The sequence below is a fragment of the Mirounga leonina genome, unplaced genomic scaffold (assembly GCF_011800145.1).
Source record: "Mirounga leonina isolate KUSES-001 unplaced genomic scaffold, KU_Mleo_1.0 Mir_357, whole genome shotgun sequence".
Classification (NCBI taxonomy): Eukaryota; Metazoa; Chordata; class Mammalia; order Carnivora; family Phocidae; genus Mirounga; species Mirounga leonina.
Window position 1 is genome coordinate 741,090 of NW_023270702.1, and position 26,489 is coordinate 767,578.

The following is a 26,489-nucleotide window of genomic DNA, read 5'->3' on the forward strand; positions in this document are numbered from 1 at the left end:
TGCAGTCGCTGGAACCAGGCTGCCTAGGCTCGCCTCCTGCCTCTAGCATCCGAGAACTGTGTGATCCTTGACAACTTACCCTCTACCGGCTTCAGTCTCCTGATCTGTAAAATAGGGAGAGTAACACTATGTACCTCATAAGGTTGTTGTGAGGATTGCTTGAGTAAATAGAGCGCTTAGAATGATGGCTGGAACATACCAAGAGCTCCAGAAATGGTAGCTGTTCTTACAATTTGAGTATGTAAAATGTGATACTTTTTTTCTAAATGAATTGAATAGATCAAGGTGACTTTGGTAGGTGTATCTTCCTTTACAGTCTGGAATAAGGAATTTCTAATAGCAAGTCCTAATGTCCTAAATGTGGAAGAACAAAAGCTCTTTGCCTTGGGAACATAATAGGTTGGTTTCTTTAGGTCAGATGCGTCCATATATAAACCCATATATTGTAATCTGTTAGGTTAGCAGTATTTTTCTTGCATGTGATTATTTTCAATTTTGCCACTAAAAGAAAATGTATTTACACATTGGATATTTTGCTTTTTCAGGCTCCATCATTAGATTTTTTGCTAACTAGCCTCTCTCAGTTTTTCTGGGTTTGTATTTATTGTAGCGAGTTTCTGAAACATGGCTGGGCATATCTAATTTTGCAAACCAGACGAGGCTAGACACAGAAGGATCATATTTGCATAATGGCCACAGTAACAGCTAAACTTAAAGCATTTTCTTTTGCATAACAATGACATTCAAATGGTTATGCCGCTCAAAATACAGCAGTAAACTAACCCGGTCAGGTGTCCTAGTTTAATATAACATACAGTGGTCCTTTTCTCCCTGAACATACCTAATGAGGCTCTTTTTTATCCAATCTTTTCATGTCACAATTCATATAGGACATCTCACATGATTCTGCATGTGTGAGCTTGTTTGTGTATATGAGATTCTTATTTAAAACAAAAGAATCTGTTTTCCTGATTTGTTTTGACTCCTATTGAAATTATTTTCTCAATTTGTATTCTTATTGATGCAGTTTAAATAATTTTTAAAAGCCTAGTAAGTATGCATATATGAACAGTAACAATAGCAATTTGTATAAATGTGTACTATGGGTTTAGAGTGTCATGTGATTTCAGTTTTCTTTTTTAATCAGATATATTGAGAATATAGGAATTGTCCTTTGCTGCCACAATGTCACATTTTTCAATGGCATATGGAAAAATCTGAACTTACAGGTCTTTGTTGTGTTCTTTTTTCCTTTGAGTAATAGTTATGAGCTTGAGATTTGGCATCATATAGATCCAGGGCACTGCTTTGCCATTTGCTGGTTGTGTGACTTTGGGAAAACGAAACTTTCAAGCCCTCCGTTTTCTTATCTATAAAGTGGAGCGCTGATACGTATGTCAGATTACAAGGGGTGATGACAAGGATTTCAGTGTGAAAGCGCAGAGTACAGATTCCTTCTCTGGGTGTCTCACTGTCATGGTGGCAAGAGGGCTAGAATCAGCTCCAGGCTTACATCTGACTGGTTAAATAACTTGAAGAAAGAGAACTACAAAAGGCAAAGGACTGATACTCATTTGTCACAGATCAAATGTACAGTCCACAAAACAATCCCTGTGGCCAGAAGGAAGGAACAAATGAAATAGCCAGGGTCTCATGCCTACCTTTTTTTTTTTTTTAAGATTTGTTCTTTTAAACTGTACCAAAGTATAATCTACATGTGATAAAGTTCACCCATTTTACGTGTATCATTTGATGAGTTTTGATGAATGTATCCTAATGTGGAACCACCACCAAGTCCAAGTATAACACATTTGCATCACCTCAACAAATTCCTCTGTGCCTCTTATAGTCAAGCTCTTCCCTAGTCCCGGGCCTGGCAACCCAGGATCTACTCCCTGTCACTATAGTTTGATCATTTCTTAGAATTTTACATGAATTGACTCAAATGGTCTTTTACTCTCCCTTCTTTTATTTAGCATGCGAAATGCTTTTCAGATTCATCCATGCTGCTGCCTGTGTAAGTAATTCCTTTTCCTTTCTGAGTAGTAATCTATTGTATAGATACAGCACAGTTTGCTTCGCCATCACTGTCTGAGGAATTTGGGTTATTTCCAGTGTTTGCTATTATGAATAAAATTAGTATGAATATTCATAATAAGTCTTGGTATACATGCATGGGTTTTCTTGGGGGGAGGGGGAGAGGAAACCCCCAGGAGTGACATTTTTGGGTCATATAGTAAGTATGTATGTATGTATGTATTTATTTATTTATTTATTTTTAATTTATTTTTAAAGATTTCGTTTATTTATTTGACAGAGAAAGAGACATCGAGAGAGGGAACACAAGCAGGGGGAGTGGGAGAGGGAGAAGCAGGCTTCCAGGGGAGCAGGGAGCCTGATGTGGGGCTTGATCCCAGGATCCTGGAACCATGACCTGAGCCGAAGGCAGACGCTTAATGACTGAGCTACCTAGGTGCTCCTATTTATTTATTTATTTTTTAAATTTCAGAGTTTTATTGTATTGCACTAAAGGAATAGCAGGACGGTTATACAATGTCCTCTCTCATTCAGTTTTGAAAATCTAAAGTACTTGCAAATTCTTTTTTTTTTTTTAAAGATTTTATTTATTTATTTGAGAGAGAGAGAATGAGAGAGAGCACATGAGAGGGGGGAGGGCCAGAGGGAGAAGCAGACTCCCTGCCGAGCAGGGAGCCCGATGCGGGACTCGATCCCGGGACTCCAGAATCATGACCTGAGCCGAAGGCAGTCGCTTAACCAACTGAGCCACCCAGGCGCCCCAGTACTTGCAAATTCTTAAGAATACCTTTACCACCAGATTAGAACAGTTAAGTATAATAACCAATTTCTTAATAAGTGGTATCTTACAAATTAAAACACATTTAAAATAGCTTTAAATGCATTCTTCACAAGTAATTCAGCCTATATTTTTATATCATGTTCACTTACGCTTAAGAATTAAAGCAAGTATATTACGCTGATGGAAATATGGGAAATCTCTCATTCATGCAATATACAGGGATAATATCAAGTTGAAGGGGAAAAAAATCCCACTCTTCTTATTTTGTAAATGTGTCCATATATAATCACATACATGATAAATGAGGAAACCTAGGAAGTTTCCCACAAGGCAGATATATATTTTCAGTTCATCAGAAGCACCTGATATCTACAGCTAATTTATAATTAGATGGCATTTCAATAAAGCCAAAATGAGCCCTACAAGTCCTTATATATAACATAAGCTTCCAGTGGACTAAGGATAGTCAATAATTAATGCAATCATTCAAGGGATTATGGCTGTTTCTTAAGGAGTGCAAGTTCAAACCCGTCAACACCAGAGGTCATCATTTTATATTAACTTATACATAATTCCCTTTAAATTCTTTATCCGAGTATAACATAGGAAAACAATCTTTCCACAAGCAAAAAATGTGGAAACATTTAAAAAATAAGGAGCCATCTTTTTAAAGTAACTGATCAGATTCCATAGGCTACTCTTGGAAACAGGATCTTGCTGGATAGAATCCCTTCATTCGGTGGCTTTTTGCATGCACTTTGGACCAATTCTGTGTGTTGTTCTGAGAGCTCACCAAAACATAGATCAAGATCATGCCATACAGGCAGTAAAAAAATGCTAGAAGATAAAAAGCTAATTTGCACCAGCCTTCTTTCTGACAATACGCTAAAATGTCTGCATTCATGATGTCTGTAGGGTCATAGAGTCCTGGTCCACTCATCCCTGGTCTACTCATACACCTCCGAATATGATACACCAAGGAGGGCATATTGAGACCCGGCATATGCCACTCTGCTGCACAAAGAAACATGACACAGAAGAAAGCATGGATGAGGTACTCTGGAAGTACAAGAGGATTCAGGGTATTACATTGGTCTGTAGGATTCTTGTAATCAGTCTACTGTTCATCAAATGCTACAATGTGCCAGATGGCAATGAAGATGAACGTGGGGGTGAGCAGCAGCGCCAGCATGTAGCAGAAGGCCGCCAACGTGAAGGCCATGGCCAGGAAGGAGGAGCACGCAGGGGTGCCGATGCCCGTGGAGAAAGGCTGTGTGTATTTAATTTAATATGAAACTGTTGGACTGTTTTCCCAAGTAGTTATATCATTTTTCCTTCTAACTAGTGATATGTGAGAGTCAGTTGGTGCTCATCCTTGCCCAGACTTGGAATTGTCATTCTTTGAAATTTTAGCTATTGGGTTGGGTGTGTACGGATATGTAATTGTGGTCTTCATTTGCATTTCCCTAATAAATCATGGGGCTAACATCTTATAATGTGCTTATTTGATGGAGTTTCTGTTTGCATTTTTTGCTTTTAAAAATTGGGTTGTCTATCTTCCTATTATCAACTGTTAAGTATTCTGCATATGTTCAGAATACAAGCTCTTTATCAGATACAGGTTTTGCAAATGTTTCCTCCTACTCTGGTTTGTCTTTTATCTTCTTAACGGAGTTTTTTGAAGAGTAAATATGTTTAATTTAATATTAGTTATCATTTAAAAATATTTCATACTTGTTATATTTCATCAAATAAATCTGTTACTTCTTCAAGTTCACACAGATTTTTCCTATATTTTATTTTAGCAGTTTTAAAATTTTATCCATTATGTTTACATCTATAATCTGCTTTGAGTAGTATGTGTATGGTGTGAGAAAAAGATACAGGTTCATTTTATTGCATATAGCAATACAGGGTCCCAACATCATTTGCTGAAATATAATTATTCTCTACTGAATTACCCTAACCTCTACCTTGGAAATCAATTTACTATACATGTGTCTATGTCTACTTCTTGATTCTCTATTACGTTAAATTTGTTCATCTGTATTTATGTCAATATCACACTCTTGATTAACTCTGGGTTTATATTAAGTTTTATAATCAGGTGGTGTAAGTCCCCCAATCTTATTCATCTTTACAATATTATTTTAGCTATTTTTGATCCTTTGAATTTACATATAAATTCCAGAATCGGTTTGATAATTTCTGCTAAAATCTGTTGGGATTTAGATAAAGACTGCAGGGAATCTACAGATGGATTTGGAGGAGAATTGACATCTTAAAAATACAAACTTCTGATTCATGAGCATGATTTATTTCTCCCATTTATTTTATATTATTTTTAAATTTTTTAATTTAAATTCAATTAGCCATCATTGGTTTCAGATGTAGAGTTAAATAATTCATCATACGTACAACATACAACACCAAGTGCTCATCACATCATGTGCCCTCTTTAATGCCCATCATTCATTTATTTTAGAGACAGAGAGAGAAAACATGAGCAAGAGGGACAGAGGAAGAGGGAGAGGGGGAATCTCAAGCAGATTCTGTGATGAGCATGGGGCCCAACGTGGTGCTCAATCTCACGACCCCGAGCTCACGACCTGAGCTGAAACCAGGAGTTGGACACTTAACCTACTGAGCCACCCAGGCGCTTTAGTGTTTGCAAATTTCTCTCAGCAATGTTTTGGAATTTTTCGGAGTACAGGTCTTACACACATTCTGTTAGCTGTATCCCTAATATTTGAAGTTTTTGATATTATTATAAATGAGATATTTAAATTTCTAGTTGTTCATTGCTAACAAATAGAACTATAACAGATATTTGTGTTAACTATGTATCCTGTGATCTTGCTAACTCAGATATTAAACTTTAAGATATTTTCGTAAATCACTTAGAATTTTCCTCTCGGACAATCATGTTATCTTCCTTTCCAATCTGTATGCCTTTTATTTCTTTTTCTTGATGTAATGCTCTTGTTAGGACATCTAATACAATGTTTAGTAGAAGTGATGATGTAGACATCCTTGCCTCATTCTCAATCTTAGAGAGAGAAGCGTTCAGTTTTCTACCTTTGGGTATGGTATTGGCTATAGGTTTACACAAATGCTTTTTATCAAGTTGAGGAGAATTTCTTCTGTTCCTAGTTTGTTTTAAGTTTTTTATTATCAATGGATATTGAATTTTGAAATGTGCCTTTTCTGCATCTATTGAGATGTTCATATGAGTCTTTTTTTTAGTCTGATTATATGATGAATATTTGATTTTTGAATATGTATATTAAAACAATCTTGTATCCCTGAAATAAATCACTCTTTGTCAGGATGTATTATGCATGAATTTGGTTTGCTAAAATCTTAAGGATTTATGTATCTGTATCCATGAGAGATATATTAATAGTTTTCTTTCTTGCCATATTTTTGTCTATTTTGGCTATAGGATAATGATGGCCTTGTGAAATGTTTTGTGAAGTGTTTTCTTCTCTATTTTCTGGAGCATTTTGTGTAGAATTGGGATTTTTTTTTTTCTTCCTTAAGTGTTGGTAGTGTTCCCCAGTGAAGCCATCTAAGCCCTGAGTTTTCTTTGTGGAAAGATTTGTAAGTACACAATTATTTTCTTCAATAGCTATAGAGCTATTCAAGTTGTCTATTTCTTCTTGAGAAAGCGTTGGCAGCTGGTAATTTTCAAGGTATTTGTTTATTTCACTTAAGTTGTCAAATTTATTGGTATATAGCTGTTTATAATATTCCCTTATTATCTTTTTGATTTCTCTAGCTTCTGTAGTGATGTCTCCTCTTCAATTCTAGATATTTAAATTTTTGTCATACCCCCAACCTGTCTCTCTTTTTTGATAAGACTAGTTAAGGATTTACCAATATTATTAATCTTAAAACAACAACAACATATGGGACTACATCAAACTACAAAGCTATGCACAGTAAAAAACCAATCAACCAAAACAAAACAAAATGACCAAAGAAAAGGCAACTTACAAAATAGGGGAAAACATTTGCAAATCACATATTAGATAAGGGGTTAATATCCAAAATATATAATCAGGTATTAATATAGCCACTCCAGCTTTCTTTTGATTACTGTTAACATGTACCTCTTTTTATATCTTTTTACTCTTAACATATTTGTAAGTATATTTCTTGTAGGAAACCTACAGTTGGTTTGTTTAGCACAACTTGACAATATTTATCTTTAAATTGGTGTGTTTATATCATTTAGATTTATATTTGGTCTAATTCTTCCTCTCCTTTTGGCAGTATACCATGTGTCATATTTTGAGGGCAACAACTCTTAAAACTTTACGTTATAATTATTTCTCCTTACTCTGATTCTAGGCTAAAGAAGCAAATTTATTATTATAATTTTACATTCCATTGGTTTTCTACAGTACCATACTGCAGTACCAACCAATAAGGTCCACCATGGTCTGACTAAAAGTTATATTTCTCGTTATAAAGCTATCCATTGATATTCATGATTACACAGCTGTCTTTGTAACCAGGGTTAGCCCCAGGAAACTGATGAGAGTGTGCTACTGTTCTTCATAGATGAGGTTTGTGCCTTTGACCATGATTATCCCCCTGAGGTACTACCACCCTTGGAGGTCCTGAATGGGTGTTCTGCCTTCCCAGACAGCTCTATTTTTGCTGTAACTGAAATAGGATGTGGTTCTAAATGAATGTTTCTTAAACAGTGGTCTATGGAGCATTTATGTAAGAATCATCTGGGGTATGTCTTGTAGTGTAGATGCCTGGGCACAAACTCGGGCTAACTGAATTTATCTCTGGCAGGTAGGCCCCGGGAATCTGTAGTTTAATAAGCTTCCCAGGTGATTTTCATGCACACTCAAGTTCATGTTATGAAGTATGATAATTAAAGAAAGGCATCATCTGTATTTATAATAATATTTATAAATTTTATGCATGTGTTACTATATTAATGCTATGAAGAGCGTAAGCACAAGCAAAAATAAATCTTAAAACATCGAAATTTAAAAGAAATAAAAATAGAAGTTCTGATATTTATGTCTATATTCTAATGGTTGTATTGTATTCACTCACTTTGGATACCCCTATTCTAAACCTTAGGGGAGCTGGGTAGGCTGAAGGCTATCTGGAATGGGACTCAGGCATAACTATTTTTAAAAGTTCCCCATGCCATCTCCATGTGCAAAAAGGTTGAGAATGTTGCTATTAGAACGATGCTTCTTAAAATTTAACATGCATAGGAATCACCTGGAGAGCTTGTTAAAACACAGATCCTTGGACTCTATTTGCAGATGGGCTTAGGTGAGGCTGATTCTGTGTTTTTAACAAGCTCCCAGGTGAAGCTGATGTTACTGGTTTAAAGACTACTCTCAGTAGCACTGTTGTCTGGCAATGGTGCAGCCTCTCTAAACTTTCAGACAGCTCTTCACCTGTAATAATATTGCCTAACTTGTAGTAATTAAAAATTGAGATTCAGCCTATGCCTATGTTAGTGAATTATTCTTTTGGGAATATAATAATTACTTAAAAATCCTTTCATCATAGGCTCTATCTTACATATTTCAGGAAGACCAATTATCTCACTGTACAGTGGGTCATTGTGATCATCATAAATTCTGTGACCTAAATTAATTAATATCATGGCCATATGCCCTTCACCATGTGATAACCAAGATACATCAACAAGTTTATTGACCTGCATTTACTGAAAATTTTTTTTAATATCATACATTCTCGATATAAGATTGAGCCTGATTCCTATGATTGCAGGGCCCTACTTTTTGTAGAATTAGGTCTTCCTGGACTTCGTTGGTACCAATTCTCAAATCTTAAAAGTAGAGACAGAGGAAGTAGGAGTGAGGACATTCAGTTCCAGTCTGACTTTGCCATTAATTCTCTGTGATGTCTAAAAAAGGTATGTTCAACTTTCTGGGCCTCATGTTCTTCATCTATAAAATAAGGAATTGAACAGATGAATATTTTTAAGTTCTTTTTCAGTTCCAAAATTGTCTTCTCTATAATTTTACAAAATACTGGACCCAGAACAAAAAGGTTATTATGTGTGTTTGTGTTGATTCAGTAATTCAGCACATTTAAAAAAAAAAAAAGAAGTTGAAATGCTTAGCTCTCTGGAGCTTTACTTGTCAGCTTTTAGGGCAGAGCAAGTACAATTACAATGGGTACGGTTTCATGGCAGCTTTGCTCGATCCTGCTGTTAGAAGGAAACGTCTCCATGAATCTACTTCATCTCCATAGAATCTACTTCAACTATGAAAATCATCAGTTTCAATCTTCCTTTGGCAAAACAAAAGGACTCTGTTATGCTGGCAGAAATTGTAGTTTTCTGTATAAAATTTTGTGTGCCAAATAAAGAACCTAGATAACATTGTTGCCAGCTTAAAAAAGAAAGATTAGTGATTTTTAATAAGGCTACAAATTAGGGTTTCTAATCTGTTAGCCCCTGGTAGGAGTAACAGGTAACTGACAGGAAGCAATTGCAAGGGTTGGGTTTAGTATTTGACCAATTTTAAGGACTCACAACCTAGTAACCACACAATGCTTGGGAAAAATAGAAGCATTTTAGATGTTTTAAAGAAAAGAAGTGGATTATAAAACTCACTCTTGATTACTCGATCATTCCACTTCTGGATATGTTTCCTAAGGAAATAATTAGAAGCATGGTAAAAGCCGTGTTCATGAAGATGCTGTGGATAGGGTTATATACACATACAAAGGAAAATAGTGGAGCAGTCTAATGTCCAATAATAGAGCAGTTAAGTGAATCACTCTATCTGCAGGATTGGATAATATGAAGACATAAATTATATTATAATGATTATTCAAAAACCTGGAAAGAATGGTTACAGTATGTTAATTAATGAAGCCCAAGTACAGAACATGTCCCATAATAATCATGATACAAAATCATGAATATCGAAAAGGTGTCAAGAAACTATACAATATGCAGTAGTTACATAAGAATGAAGAGGTCGTGGGTGACTTTTTCCTCCACTTTCCCAACTTTCCATAATCTATATGTGTGATCTTTCTCTCCGAGTGGTTCAGAGCACGAATGATGCAACCATATGTCTGTGTTCAAACCTGGCTCTACCTCTGACCTGGATGACTTTGGAAAAGTTATTAACCTCTCCCTCTCATGTCCTCATTTCTGAAGTGAGTATAATTTTAGCAACTCTCTCGTAGGTTGTGAAGATTTAATGAATTAATGTGTAAAAATCACTTAGATTGGAGGATATGGCATATAGCAAACATTATAGAAGTGTTCACTATTTATTATTGTTTAAAATAGTTTATCTTCTTTCATCTTTAATGTCTTTTCTATTGATAGAAACACTGAACTTTTTTTTTTCTTAAATAAAGAGAATATGAAAGTTGATTCCTCAAATCATTTGGTGCCTCTGACACATATACACCAATTCCACACAATTCAGGAAAAATTACTGGTAAGTTTATATATTTTATACATAATCCCTGCTCTGCTCAGATTCTCATTCTAGATCTTATTTCTTGGAAAGTTTCTTACACGCACTTCACTACACCAATCAATTTATAGGCACTCACACAAATGTAAGCCTTGGTGATTACCACTGGGCTTAAACTGAGACATTTGACTTATTTTTGCTTGAGTCTCAGAAATTCCAGAATTCTTTGGGTGTCTTTGACATGCTATGATCCTGGTCAGCAAATAAGGAAAGCTCATTTTTTAGACAACGATCCATCACAGACAATCTCATTTCAAAAACTGCTGGGAGCTAGAATCTAACTTTACTTGTTCTAAAACTCCTTGGCACAAAATTTGTTTCCATGGTTACAAGCCAATACAGAAGAACCAAAACTCAAACTCATTAAAAATCAGATACGCAAAAAAGTTTTAAGCAAACTTTTAAGATGAGAAAAATCATTGGAATATTTGGAAATAGATGAGACCTAGTTCTTGATAAATACTAGTAGTGACGTATAGATTTCTAATATTTAAAAATTTTAAATCAGAAGAAAAGTCCTAGCTCCGCTGCTCCTTTGTCCTGATGCAGCTCCTCAGTGGCAACACCTTTTATTTTTCAGTTCTTACTGTTGTTACTTCCATGTATTTAAATAATGTGCTAGTACTTCTGGGTCTTATTTTTTTCTAATCTGACAAACTGTTTTACCTGGCAAGTTAGTGCATTTGTATGTGTAATGATTGCTGCTATATTTGAAATGATTTCTACAATCTTATTTTGTGTTCTTTTTCTCCAGTGCTTTCCCCTCCCTCCATCTTTTCCTGTCTTCTTGGATTTATCAAGATTTTAAAAATTCTCTTATTTGCTTGAATTAGTTTAGAAGTTCTGCATTATATGTCTGCTGGTAATTTGACTTAACAAACTTAAATTAATTTTTAAATGTTAAACCAAATCAGGAATTTGCATATAAACCCAACTTTGCATGATATAGTATTCTTTTCATATATTGCTGTTTCTGAGTTGCTAATACTTTAGAATGTTTTCTATTTATATTTATAAGATTGGCCTCTAACTTCCTTCTCTTTCACTGACATTGTGGGGACCAGGCAATACTAATTCTTAAAATCAGTTGAATCAGTTGAGAATTAAAACACTTTTTCAACACTTTGGGAGAGCTTGTGTGCAATTAGAATGATCTTTCCTTAAAAGTTTAGTAGAACACAGCACTGAGACAATCTGGACCGGAGTTTTTGCGGTGGAAAGTTTTACATTACTGACCTCATTAATTTAACATTAAAATGTCTTAAGAATTTATTTTATACAAATTAAAAATTTTTGTCTGTGGAATCTATAATGATGCCATGCTTTTTCATGACTAAAATGGCTACCTTTCTCTCTTTCTCTATCAGCCTATTAATTTCGATAGTCTTTTCAGTTTCTTGTGACCCTCTCTATTGTGTATTTGTTTTCCATTTTGTTAATATCTTCTCTTTCTTTGAAATTACTTTCTTCTCACTTCTTGTGAGGGATTCTTAGCTCCTTTGCTTAAGGCTATACAGTTCTCTCTACAGAGTGATGTCGTTGCATCTTGTGAATTTTGATATGAAGTATTTTCAGGTTTTACAAAGAAGTGGATCAGAGTGAAGCAAGAGGTGGGCTATAGTAGGTGTTGGGACGTCTGTCCCGGTCACCTTTCCGGAAGGAATCACTGATCCCCTCAATTGCTGAGAGTCCTCCCGGCAGAAGACCTGCAGCTCGAGGCTCCCTTCATATACTGCCTTGACTGATGAGTGTGCCCTCGCTCATGGTTATTCTTCCTTCTTTGGGCACTCTGCCCCCAGTGCCTGACTCACATGGGGTGTAAATTCCTGAACCTCTCTCCCCACTTTGGGACTGCACTTATGGGTCAGCTTCATAATTTCCCCTGGAGTCAGCTCAGGTTTCTGTTGAAATTTCACAGCTATACTTCTGTCCAATCTTCTTTTCTTCTTTTTATTCCCACAGGTATGGATCCTGAGAGTTCCTTAAAAATCCCCTGGTGGGATAATCTCTGTATCATTCTTCTCAGGGAATTAAACCTATGAGAGATGGCTTTCTGGAAGAAATGCTATTCAAGCTGAGAACTAAAGTAGGTGTATATAAGAATATATGCAATAAGTACCAACAGCTCATACGACTGGGGAGTAGAAGGTGTGTGCATGTGTATGCGTGCTGAAGTGGGGGTGATTGTGGGGAAGCGTGGCAGAATGAGAGAAAGAGCTAGAAAACCACACTTACCTAAATCACAAAGGAGCTTATAATCTACCTTGAGGAGTTTGGGGCCTTACATCCCACTGGTAGTACTACAGATGTAGGTACTAGGCATAGTTCATTGATTAGAAGGGCTATGTGGGAAGTCTTTGCCAGATAGAATTCCAGAATATAAGTGGAGCCAAATTTCATTCAAATAGTAAAGATATTACCATTTCTTGAAGTATGATAGTACTTAGCCAACAACAAATGTTTGCAGATAGAAATGATTACCGAGTGATTCCAGAGTTTTTAACTACCCAGTTCCTCATTAGAAGTCCATTTCACTGTTGACTTACCCAGCAGGATTTTGGAAAATGTTTTTACTCTATTGGGACCATGTAGCCTTCTACTTTTATGGCTTGCAGACAAATGGCACCCACAGGGAAAATTCTACTGCACATTGTCAGTTCTCAGATATGCAACCAGATCACTGCTGTGCTTTATTAAAGGCATAAATCTGAACTTGTGCTGAATATGTACAAAGGAAATTTGATTTGTACATCTTTATAACATCAAAGACTTACTCTATTTACTGTCTCATTAAAGGATCAGCACCACAGTAATATTTTCTAATAGTTGATGTCACTGACAGGTCTGAGTTCCCTATGTTTTAAAGGCAGTAGAGAATGCGACATAATCATAAATCACATCCAAGCTAATACCTACTTGTTCAATTGTCAACAATGTATCAGGTATGGAAAAAGTGCTGATTTTATTATTATAAAAATGCAGTTAAAAATTAAGCTTTTTGGTGAGAAAAAAAAAAAAACACCTCTAAGTATATAGAGGGTCTAAGTAGAAGGAGATGGCAGAAGGAGAATGAGGAGAGGGGGAGGGAGGAAAGTCAAAGGATATCTACCTTTATTTGACTGGAGAGGAAAAAATAACAATGTTTTTATAAAGATTTGAATAAACACTTCAAAAATCTGCCACCAGCAATAAAAGTCAACAGAGTCACTTTGATAATGGATTCTGCCGAAAGTAGCAAATCCTGTTGCATAAATACAGTACTTCAAAAGCAGTATTTCAACTCCTGAGTGACAGGTTGTTAACTCTACTGGTTCAGGGTATCCAGGAGAAAACAATGTTTGTGTATGGAGTTTCATAAACAGAATTGGTAGGCACAGTGATATTTTGTGGTCTAGCTCAACACGAGGGAAGTTATTTCTCACCGCTTTAGTAATCCAATAAGGATTAGTCATATGTTCCCATTTATCTGCAGTTGAGGCTGGGAAATGTAATCTGTGACACTTCTCAATGTCATTTCTACACTCTGGTAATTTGGGGAGAGGTTCAGTTAACTCTTCCACATGAGCCATCGCTGTCCTCAGAAAATAGCAACGGATCCCGTTTTGATTTACTTTTCTGACAATTTCTGCATTGAAATGCGAACATCTAATCTATATCCAATCCTCTGCATTTAGAAAAAAATGATTATATTCAGTTCAATTGAATAAAAATCATTTTACTAAATATTATAGGGATCTGATGTTGAGTTTCAATGTTAAAGTCTGTAAATAAGATATTGTTAGGGTCCTCAGGGAACTCATAGGGAATATATTCTAATAAAACTCAATTTCAATACAATATAGGAGGTGCTAGTCTCTTCTAAGAGTGCTAGGAGTTTTTTCTTCCTATATGTATTTTTTAAAGATTTTATTTATTGATTTATTTTAGAGGGGGAGAGAGAGAGAGAGAGCACACAGGGAGGAGCAGAGGGGCAGGGAAATGGAGGAGGAGAGAATCTCAAGCAGACTCTGCACTCAGCACAGAGCCAATGTGAGGCCTGACGTAGGCCGATGTGGGGCTCGACCCCACAATCCTGAGATCATGACCTGAGCTGAAATCAGGAGTCAGCTACTTAACCGACTGAGCCACCCCGGCGCCCCTATTCTTCCAATATTTTAATGAGGCATCAGTCATTAGAGGATTGTCAGGAGCTCAGATACAATTGTACTAACATTGGAATTAAGTTTATTTATGTCACATGTCGAGAAATGAACCAAACTTCATAAGATTTTACTGTATCTCCAAAATGTAACCGTGTAGAGAACTTCACACTACATTGAAAATGTCTGATTTTGGAGAAGGCTCTTCTCAATTCTGTCTCTCCAAAGTTGAGGAATAGCTTCCAGGCAGGCGCAGAGTAGCCAATGTCATTTTTATTGTATAACATAACACATGCAGTCAATCTTCTATTGACAGCTAATAATTGATATTTTGCTGTAATGAGCTTTAGTTCCAGAAGTTTCCCGCACTAAGGAGTTTGACATCCACCTAACAGCACAACCACAGCACGTACAGTAAACACTTCGTCTTTCCTGTATCATTACTTGCTATGTTCTTCAGTGGCCTCCACAGCCAGAATTACTACTCCTCAGTCCACTCCTGTAACTTTTGATGAAGAATCAAATGCATTTTTGGATCTTCAGATGGAATTAGGTATTGTAATGGAAAGAAACTCAGCCCCAAAAGCCTGGGTCTACCATGGTGTGACCTGAAATACGCATTTAGCCATTCCATGTCTTCATTCTCTCATGTGAGAAACAGTCTCAGAGTAATGAAGCTTGGATGCCCGATGTTTCTGTTGAGTGAGTCTATTATTCTAGGACATTTCTGTGTAATTATGCTGTCTATGCAGGGAATTCCAATGTAAAAAAAAAGAAGTCTGGTGGATATAGGCTATTCCCCTTCTGTTATTTAGATATAACTTACCTACTTGTTCAATTTGGAAATCAGTTGTTTATGCTACCTTCTATTTATGTCTTAGGCTTCTTCTGTGCTGTAGCTTTCTTAACTCCATGAATACAAATTATCGACTACCTGGAGCTAACTTCATAATCTACAAGCTTAAAAATTGCACAATTCTTCGGTTTGGCAATACTCTAAGGAGGAAGATAATGTATTGAAAATAAATAGGCTTGGTTTTGGGAATGCTTCCAATTTTGAATCCTTGGCAGGGTTGGACTTCCACTGGAAAATAAAATTAGCCAAAGCTCTAGCTCAAAATCTTTTGAAAGATAAAGCTATGGGGATTACTCTAATGTATTCAAGGTGTCCATGTGCTTTGAGTACAGCTAATAATAAGCTCCCTGGAAAATATGATGAACACACTGGCAGATTATCAAAGTTCAATAAAAATCAACTTCATGCAGATCTAAGACTACCATTTCCAAAATAGATTGGTGGATTTTAGGTTTATTGTTTCATTTGGAATGTTAAGTTTGGGAGTGTGGGAGGCATTTTTCATAATCACAGGGAAGGGGACAATAAGCTTTGCCTCCCACATTCAGTGTGTATCCTCATGCTGTTTTATCTTAGCATCTGAAATTCAAAGTAGCTTCCTCCAAAGCAAAAGGCCACCCAGGAGCTGGAATGAAAGGAGCATGCGGAGGAATTTGCGGTGAAATTTGGCCACAGTCTCTGAAAGCCCCCCTCCCTGTATTTTTTGAGAGTGTTGGGTAATCTTTGAGTGCTCGTCATGTAATGGATGTTCTACCCACCAGACTCAGTCTTTAGGAATTCTGGAGTCACATTGTATTCTTCTCAGAGTGATTGGACCTTAGGAGTGCCTGAAGGTATGACTTGCCTGTTCCAAAGTTCAGAGGAACTAATGAAAATTTTTCAGATCATGAGAATCTCCCTAGTAATCCAGCTACATCTCAGGTTCATAGAAAAGGGTTTAAGTTTCATAACTGAATAAACTCCCTTTCTATTCAGGAATTATATAACTTCCAGCAGTCATTTTCAACCAAGGAGATGAAATGAAGGTTGAATCAAAGTCACCTGTGACACTTTCTTCAACTTACACACTCTCTCCTCTCAACAGGCCCCACTTTCTCTCCCAGATTCTAGCACATTCTTGCCTATGGGGCAGCATGGATAGAATCTGTCACTGTAATCAATAGTTACCTATAAGAGTGGGTTGTATCTCTGCAATACTGGGGTGTGGAAAAGGTTGAGAAAGAGTTCTGTTGTTTCAGAGCAACATTTCTCGACAATGTCTCTAGCTCTTTGAGGATTTGTGAAGTTAGTAATGGAGACTCGCAGGCGATGTTCATTATTTTTTTAAAACAACTCTATATCTACTGACAATAAAGCTGCTCTAGCTGCTGGCTGAAACCACGTCTTTTGTCCTCAAGCTAAAATTATATCAACTCATGGTGATGAGGTAACTATTGTAAGCTATGAGGAAGCTCTGATGAACACTTACATGTTCCTTGATTAATAGAAATGGAGAGCATGAATTTATATTTAATTAGGTCTAGTTATTTGATGGACTATTTCAAAACATGGGACACATAGAAAAAAACTATTAAAGGGCATGTGACACTAAAATGTTTGGAAACCACTGAACTCAAATGAAGTAGGTTTCAGCACAGGGGAAATATCTTTTGATTTTTCCTTAATCGATAACTTTCTTATTGATAGTAACATCTATAAATACATCTCTCTCTCTATATATATGTGTGTGTGTGTGTACATATGTATATAATAAGTATTATATATATGTGTGCACAGATTTGTATTTTGTTCTATGATAGGTAGGACTGAAGAAAGAAGAACAAATCTATTAAGGATAGAGTTCTTTATATATTGACAGCTGTAATCATTTATTAACTTTAATTATGATCTTTTAAAATTATTCCTGTTTGATTAATCTCCAGTAAATTTGAGTTCCACACCCTTGCTCTTCCTGGAATGGGTGCTGTGGGTGGTGAGATCGTGGGAGGCTCAACTTCAGAATACATTTTTACAAAATTACTATCATCAGTAAGTTCTGGGTCTTACATAAGGCATGAATGATTGACCTGAAAAATATATCTGTGAATATGATGCTTATTAATATAGTTCTTACTGCTTTTTGTATAATGGATGATAAACGAAAGTTTGGACATTTGGGTGTCTTTCTTTCTGCAGTATTAGCAAGAATTTCTACCAGCAAGCTGTCATTAAGAAAGTTGTTACTAAGGAAAGAGAATCATGGTGGGATACCCTGAAAGCTACCAGCTTTTAACTTTTGGGGAGCAGCAGAAAGCTATTTGCCCTTTTCCTATTTCCTTCCTAATACCAATTAGAATTGAACGGGACAAGGGTGGCAGTGCTTTGTTACATGGCAGTGAGGAACAAGGGCATGAGAATGGGTGACATAGTTTCCAGATGAACAAATATCTGGGTCTGTTGGTTTGATTTTTAACGTATTGGTAAGAACACAATGGAAGGAGAAGGCTGACCTGTTGATTTTCCTTCCTGGAAGAAAGGTGTCTTTTAATTCTGAAACTCAAGTGCTATTCTAGAAGAATTCTGCTTTTTAAGGCAATAGCCAATAGGTTCTTGAGATTCTGGGTCATCCTTTCAAGTTGCTGGGACAGAGAGAAAACATGCGTGATCAATATCAACCCCAATTCATTCCCATGTTTAGTTAACAATATTTTGGCACTCTTGGAGTGATGCTGGGCTATGATATTTATCAGTTAGTGACCATAGTGACTCCTCAGTCAGATTTTAACACAAGGAGGTCGGACAGAGGAAGAAAGAAAAGAAAGAAAGGATGCAAACCTTTGCACTGTGTGAAATAATATATGAATTCATCTTTCTGAAATCCCTTTTCATCCCTGCCTGTTTCCATTGTAAAGCAGGAATAATAGCTGGAAACTTGAAAGCAGTTTGACATCTGTCCCACTTCATGTGTAGAATATCTGCTCTCCATCAGTGGGCCATCTCTCTAGACAGTGCTCAGAGAGGAAGCCCCATGGGGCAGGAGCTTGAGAACCAACATACCATAAGCCCTTCTGCGGGCCGTCTAGTCAGATGGCTCAGAACAAAGTCGTGAGGACAGTCTTCCAGCTTTACGTGTGGTCTGAGAGCCTAACAAACAATCGCAGGGAAAAGTCAGAGGTCATTGTTCCTCCGTCAACAATTCCAAAGTTATCTTCACCCTGCTTTGAACTTCTTAGTGAATTTTCTATGCTTTGTTCTCTCCCTCCCCATTACAGTACTCAGCGCAGCGCTCTGCGCTTACATCAGCCTCTCAACAGTCATGAGCAGGTTGGATGTAAGTTAAATTTGAAGTAGTGGGTTGGAGGCGGGGGGATGAGGGTCACGCAAATGCTCCACTTGGATCTTCTGTGTGAAGCGTAAGTGCTGGAGGTCTCGCTGCTGCCTTCCCAACCCTTGTCTCTGGCGCTAAGGCAAGTCCATTCCTGCAAGGGCAGGACTCCTCTTATGGGTAACTCGGGCCTGCAGACTCTGGAGGCTTGGCTGAAACCTTTAGAGCTGGGTAGCCAGTGTGAGACTCTTCCTCCCGACCCTCCTTGCTTTCCCTCTCCTTCAGCTGGAGTCACACCTGCAGCCTGCTCCAAAGCCTTCCCCTGCCTCCTCCAGCTTCCCCTGCTCTGCCCCTCACAGGGTTATTCTCCAGCAAATCTTTTGTGGTCTAACCCTATCTTGGCATCTGCTCCTCAGAGGACGTGCTCGAACGCAGGAGGGAAGCTGACTTCCTCCCATGGTTTAGAGCTCTAAATCTGAATGTAAAGAAGGTTTTAGGGAAAACCAGGTGGATATCCAAATGGGATTCCAAAATGTGCTTGGCCACCCTCCCTCTCCCTTAACTCTTTTACAGCTTCCCAGCCCTGTAGCAGGGATCAGCCAACTTTGTCACAAAGGGCAATATAGTAAATGTTTTATGCTTATGGGTGATAATGTCTCTGCACAGCTACTCAACTCTGCTACTGTAGTGTGAAAGCTACTGTAGGCCATACATAAAGGAATGGCTGTGCCTATGTGCCTGTGTTTATTTAAAAAACAGGTGGCAGGGCTTATTTGGCATGTGGGCCGTAGTTTGCCGACCCCTGGTCTTTCAAGTACACATCAGAGATTTCCTTTGGCTGACTTATTCAGTCGTTTATTTAGACCTCTGGAAATCGAGACGATCTTTTAAGATAGAGAGAACAGGAGGATCTGTGTTCTGTATTAGCATCTGCTCCTTTAGAAATGCCTCACTCTGCAGTCAGCATTGAAGGCTCTCCCTTCCCTGGGGGTCTTGCAGGGGCCCCGTGATACCCGCTCCTCAGCTCTTTTTCATTTTGCTTGCACATTGCTAAGCACTCCACTTCCTATTCTAGCAAATGAAGCTTTCCTTTGTTGTTGTTGTTGCTGGAAATTTAAAAAACTGAAATATAATAAGAGCATGACTGCATCTTGTAAAAGCTTCTAGCAACTACAATAGGAGTCACTATGGCAACTCACATTTTTTTTGGATTAAAGCATTTTGGAGTGGGAGCTGATGAGAAAAAAAAAAAAAGTGTTGCATGCAGCCAACTGAGGTTTTGACTTTAGCTAGAAAAATACCCCAAAGTTTTCCCAGAGGCATAGGAGTGTGGGGGAAAGGAAGCAGAGCTGATAAAAGGACCCAGGGCTGAGCACAAACTCAGGTAAGAAGTCAGTCAATCAAACAGCCCAAATACTCTGAAGCTACAGGTGAGATGGGGAGATTTTACCTCACTGATTATGCTTAATTGGTGGTGAACATGGATATTTAGTGATTGATGTTTAAATGCTCACTGTGGCTTCATTTATATCCCTGCTTGGATGTTCTACTTGGATTGTACCATTCTCAAAGAAAAGATTTAGATGGGGGCACTGGGCCCATTTGGACTGCCTTTGGCACTTATTCCAAACTCCAAGACAGAATGGAAGATAATGGCCTCCGTTCTTGGATGTGGGGTGGTGGCAATGTAAACCTTGGCTCTACCTCTTGAGAGAGGTCTCCGACTTAGAATGGATTTCCAAGCCATCCCTCTGTCTCTTGGCTCTTCACCCTGATCCTCTGTCCTTCCCTCCTTCTTTGTTCTTGTTGAGACCTCAGGCAAAGCCAAGGCTGCCAAATAAGCAATAGGTGATAAATCTTGATTTACACGGAGCCTCTTAAGATGATGACAGTGTGCAATAGTTTTAATGAAGCATCCAGAGTTGTGAGGGTTAATCATCCAATTAATGATAACATAGCATATAACAAACATAAATCATTAGCAATAACAGTAACAGTTACAAAGCGATGGAAGGACTGAGGATGACTGCTCTGACGACTACAATAATAAAGAAATACGTATCATCTCATTTGCTTTTCACAGCGTCATCTGTAGTTGCCATTTTACAGATGAGAAAATTTAGGCTCAGAGTGTGATTTTGATGACATGATTCAACCAAGGGCACAAAACTGAGAATTCACAGAATACAAATTGTTGGCTAGTCTGGCTTCTGATGGCTGGGACAAGTGTTGAGGCTCAGAATTCTGGAGTTGGATGATCAGGGTTTGAAACTCCATTCTATGCCTTGCTCAATAAGTTACTCAGCATCCCTGTGTCTGCTGCACAGGGTTGCTGGGAGGATTAAGTGAGCACTGTTTGGAGAACATTTAGAATCATGTTTGGCATATGTACTACATCAGAGTTTGTAAAATAGATAAATATGCCATGTGGTTTTCAGGAAGTTGAATACATTAGCTGACCTGAGGAAATCTGCCTGATCTTTCTGGGCTTCATTTTCTATTTAACTGCAAAATGGAGATAGGAATAGTGCTTATGTTATAGCTGCTTACCAGGCTAATTGAACTCAATGTGAAGACCTTAATACAATGCCTGGGACTGTTCTGGTAGCTTTTGAAGTAGCCTGGCTTCCCTAGAAAACAGAACAAACAAGATATATGTGTGTGTGTATATTACAAACATATATGTATATATACACACACATGTGTATACAAACACATATGTATATATACACACATGTATATATACATATATGTTACACATATATATTTACTATAAGGAGTTGCCTCATGCAACTATAAAGACTGAGAAGTAAACCCAATATCTGCAGTCAGCAAGCTGGAGAACCAAGAGAACAAGTAGTGTAAATTATAATCTGTGTCTGAGTCCAAAGGCAGAAGATCTATGTCCCAGCTCAAAGACAGTCAAGCAGAAAACATTCCTTCTTATTCAGCCTTTTATTCTATTCAGGCTTCAATGAGCACCACTCACACTAGGGAGGGTGATCTGCTTTGCTCTGCCTATCAATTCAGATGTGAATTTCATCCAGAAACGCACTCGCAGACCCAGTCAGAAGTAATGTTTGTAATGGACTGACTGTTTCTGTCCTTCCAAAATTCATATGTTAAATACCTAACCCCTAAGATGATGATTTAGGAGGTGGGGGCTTTTGGGAGGTGATTAGGTCACGAGGGTGGAATCCTTGTAGATGGGATTAGTGCCCTTATAAAAGAGACCCTTGCCCTTTCCACCATGTGAATTTACAGCAAAAAGATAGCCGGTCATATAAGAAGCAGGTCTTCAACAGACATTGAATCTGCTGGTGCCTTGATCTTGGACTTCCAGCCTCTAGAAATGTGAGAAATAAATTTCCGTTGTTTATTAGCCACTCAGTCTCCTTCACTTATGCTGGACTTCGAGTTCTACCAGTTAACCATGCTCATCCTTACTTTCAGGCCTGTGCCCAAGCCCCTCCTTTCAACGGGGGTCATTCTTTCCTCACTCTTGGTTACCTGCTTCCCATCCTCTGTCTTAGCTGAGGTATCATTTCTCCAAAGAGGGTTTCCATGATGGCCCAGATGAGATTAGATCCTGCTGAGATGTGCCCCAAGAGCATATACATTTCCCTCTTTTAGCACCATCTTTCATTTAATTATTTTTCTTACTATATTTTTTGGTAACTACATGTACTAAAGGCATGACCCATTTTCACTCTGTATTCTCAGTTCTTACCACAGTGCCCGACACATAGTAGGACCTCATTAAATAGCATATCTAATTGAATTTAAGATGTATTGATTGTAAGACACCTCAGTATTTCATATACCTCTAGAAGAAAACAAATCTTCCAAGTAACTGACACAATGCTTTTTTATCTTTGAGCATTTTTATTCTATATTTACTAGAAGATGTTATTTAGTCTGATTTAGACACAGCTTTTTATCACATACTACTCTTGTATGTCTATGAAAAGAAGAAAGTGAAATAAACTGGTTAGTATGTTTCATAAATGCCTTCATATTTAGAATCTGAGTCTTCTGATTTATTGTATTGTATTTTTTATTGTGGGGAAGTATACATGACATAAAATTTAGTATTTTAACTCTTTTCAAGTGGACAGTTCAGTGACAGTAAGCATATTCACATCATTGTGAGATTTGTTTTTTAACACTTTAGGATTTTTTTTCTTCCTCCCATAAGATATTACCTTCTTTGACATCAAGAGCATCAGTGATAGCACATCTTAAAAGGATGATCCACTATTGTCTCTGAGGATTTGGTACAAATTTCACAACATCCCTCAAGTATTTTTATACACGTGGCCCAGCAATGACAGATCCACCACGACTGTAGCTGGGCCAAAGTGATTTTAGGAGGCATCCCATTTCCAGAGATGTTAAAAGTGAAAAAAAGGTAAGACAATAAACATGGCATTTGACAAATAAATACTGTAAACTATATAAATACATGTAAGAAGGTCTAACACATATTTATGTAGATAGGTAGGTAAATATCAATGACACCTTGTGCTCAATATGTGTGTGAAAAAGGAGAAGTCTACAGGGGATGGCTTACAGACAGGCCTCTTTGAGAGCTTCAGAGGTCAAGGCAGGACTGTGGCATGATGCACCCTCCTTTTTCTCCAGGTTCCTGCCCCTTTAGGGCGGGGCGAGAAGTGGGATGGGGCTTTCACTTTTGTGGAAGAAACTTAGCTGTCTCCTTCTTTTGAGCTTATACATTTTCTTCTTCAGCATCATACCCTCTCACTGTAACATCTGACTGGATTTATACACAGTGACTTAGGGTCTTGATTCTGTTAAGGCTTTAGGACGCCGTAAAGTTTATCTAGTCAAATCTTTATTTAGTAAAAGAGGAAATTTGATATCCATAGAGGTAAGAAGCAACTTTCTCATAGTCACATGTAGACAAATACAGAGCAGAGTAAATGGAGTAGACACTGCAGTGTAACGTCATGGGCTAAGCAGTTGGGAAGCCTAAACTCATGTATATGTTCATCTATAATACACTGGGCTGAATTGTGTCTTCTCAAAATTCATATGTTGAAGTCCTAATCCCTAGTACCTCAGAATATAGCTATATTTGGATATGGGGTCTTTAAAGAGGTAATTATGGTTAAATGAGGCTGTTGGGTAGACCTAGTCCAATCTGACTGATGTCATTTTAGCAAAATGTTGGGATACACAGAAAGAGACACAAAGGATGTGGCAAGAAGGTCGCTATCTATAAGCCAAGGAGCAAGGACTCAGAGGATGCCAATCCTGCCAGCACCTTGATCTTGGACTTCCAGTCTTCAGAACTATGAAAGAAATTTCTATTGTGTAAGACTCCCCTGTTGGTGGCATCTTGTATGGCAGCCCTAGCAAACTAATACATCTTGATGAGGGAAGAGAAGAGGGGATTCAGAAAGATAATTACAAATGAAGGAGGAGGAGTGCACTGGAACATCCTTAAAAACTTACAGCAAGATTGGGCTATTAGTACAGTTCAGGGAGTCTCAGGAGAAGCTAAATTCTCCTTCAAACCACAACACTTTTCTTCCCAAAGCACTCAAGGAAGAGATGAGACAAAAGCAAGTCTATAACACATGGCGGGTGGTTAAGCATGGCTTGGTGGGGAATGCCATTAGAGAACTCTGGTCTGCTGGGCGAGGGAATAGGATGAGGGCGTCTTTCCTTGCAGTGATTCACACCTGTTTTAGCCCCTGGTTGGTTATGTAAGAGGACAGTATACACAAGAGAAGAAAATGATATTCTTGGCAGTTTCAGGTTTTTATTTCTTCTTGACTAAGTCTGAGCTACTTGTATGTCTCAATAAAGTCATTCATTTTATCAAGATTTTAAAATTTATTAGTCTCCTATGGGCAACTGGGTGGCTCAGTCAGTTAAATGTCTGCCTTCGGCTCAGGTCATGATCCCAGGGTCCTGGGATCGAGCCCCGTATTGGGATCCCTGCTCAGTGGGGAGCCTGCTTCTCCCTCTCCCACTCCCCCTGCTTGTGTTCCCTCTCTTGCTGTCTCTCTCTCTCTGTCAAATAAATAAATAAAATCTTTTTAAAAAATAAAATAAAATTTATTAGTCTCCTAATTGTATGGATTTTTCTTTTCTAATTAAAATAATACATCTTCTGTATTCATTATAGACCTTTTCTCATATATATATATTTTTGTCTTCTCCCTCTTTTTTTTCCTACTCTTTATTGCCTCCAAAGAAAATTTAAATCCTTCATTGTATTTGGTTCCCTTGGAATCTTCAAAACACTTGCTCTGACATGCTGCCATGCTCACCTGTTAACCTGTGCTGTCATGTGGGTTTCTCCGTGACACAGAGATTACGTTCTTTTCCACCTTATCCCTGATTCTTGTGGTGGATCACTGTCAGACTTATGGTCTTCTCCTGAGTCTTCATCACTATGCTCTGTTCTCCTGTCCTGCACAGGATGTCTTTAACTTGCTGCTTGTTGCCTCTTCCTTGAAGGGACTAGATCTATACCTGATGTTTATAAACAAATACAGTATATGGATTGCCTTTGACCTCACTCACCAACCACTTGAGTATTTGCTCTGTTGGTTCTATCTTATGTGCATGACAAGAGCAGAGCAAATTGTTGCACATAGTCTTCATTTCCATTTCTGAGTTTGACAGCCTTTTACCTAATGCAACCCTACTGAAGTTCAACATGTGATACCCCTTCTTGAACTCCTACACTCCTACTCCACCCCAACTTCCTTTTGTAATAAATTGAATTAGTGCACTAGGTGAAAAAGACTAGTACTCAAAATGTTCTACTCCTCTGGCTCTTTCCATGCTTGTGCTTAAGACCAGTTCCTACTTTCTGGCCAGTTATTTTCTGAGTGTTGCATTCACTGGATGGATATAGAAAGAGGGGTATGATGTCCTGCAGGAAGGAGAAGCATGACAATATCATCTTGTTTGCCTCAAAAAAAAAAAAAAAAATAGAATCCACACAGCAGCAGGTTTCATGCTCAATGTGTTGGTTGGTTCATATTCTCCCTCTGAGTGGAACAAACAGTGAGGAAATAAAAAGATATGTTCCTTTCTGTTATCTAACTTTTGCAGAACAACGGATCTGCTTTCTTTTCAGAAGCAAAATACATGTGGGATAATAGTTGTATTTCCCAGTCCCATTTCATTGTTTTAATTCCAGTTTTAGGCAATTGTAAGAGTTTTCATCTTTTTCTTCAACTTCTAAGTGGCAGTCGGGTTTGTCATTTTGCTTCTGACATATTCACAGTGTCTGGAATACCCTAGGTGCTCAAAAAATAATTCACTTCATAAATGGATGAATGTCACCATTGTTATATGACTGGGTCATTAGGACAATTAGCTAGAATAAATTTTTAAATGAGGCTTCACTATTAAGGTTGGTTTCATTAAATTCTAGTGCCAATTTTATTTTCTTCCTACTTAGTAATGTGGGTATATAACAGAAGTTAATAGGGGCCCCTAGGTGGCTCAGTTGGTTAAGCATCTGCCTTCGGCTCAGGTCCTGGGATCGAGCTCCACATCAGGGTCCTGGGATCGAGCCCCACATCAGGCTCTCTGCTCAGTGGGGAGTCTGCTTCTCCCTCTGCCTCTGCCCCTCTCCCCCCAGCTTGTGCTCTCTTTCTCCCTCTCTCAAATAAATAAATACAATCTTTAAATAACAACAGAAGCTAATAACTTGATTTGGAAATTTTGATGTGTAAGAAATTGTATTAAGATCAATCTTTTTTTTTTTCACAAACATGTATTGAGTACCTGTTTAGGTTAGCACTATGGCATGATAGAAGTCTTTTCAGCTAAGGATATGGGGTGGCTATATAAATGTGAGAAGCACAGGTTT

At 37.9% G+C, this 26,489-nt stretch overlaps 1 pseudogene; it reads right to left on the minus strand.

The window, feature by feature from the left end:
- Positions 1–2,897: 2,897 nt before the first annotated feature.
- LOC118027007 lies at positions 2,898–5,156 on the minus strand (annotated as a pseudogene).
- Positions 5,157–26,489: the final 21,333 nt, after the last annotated feature.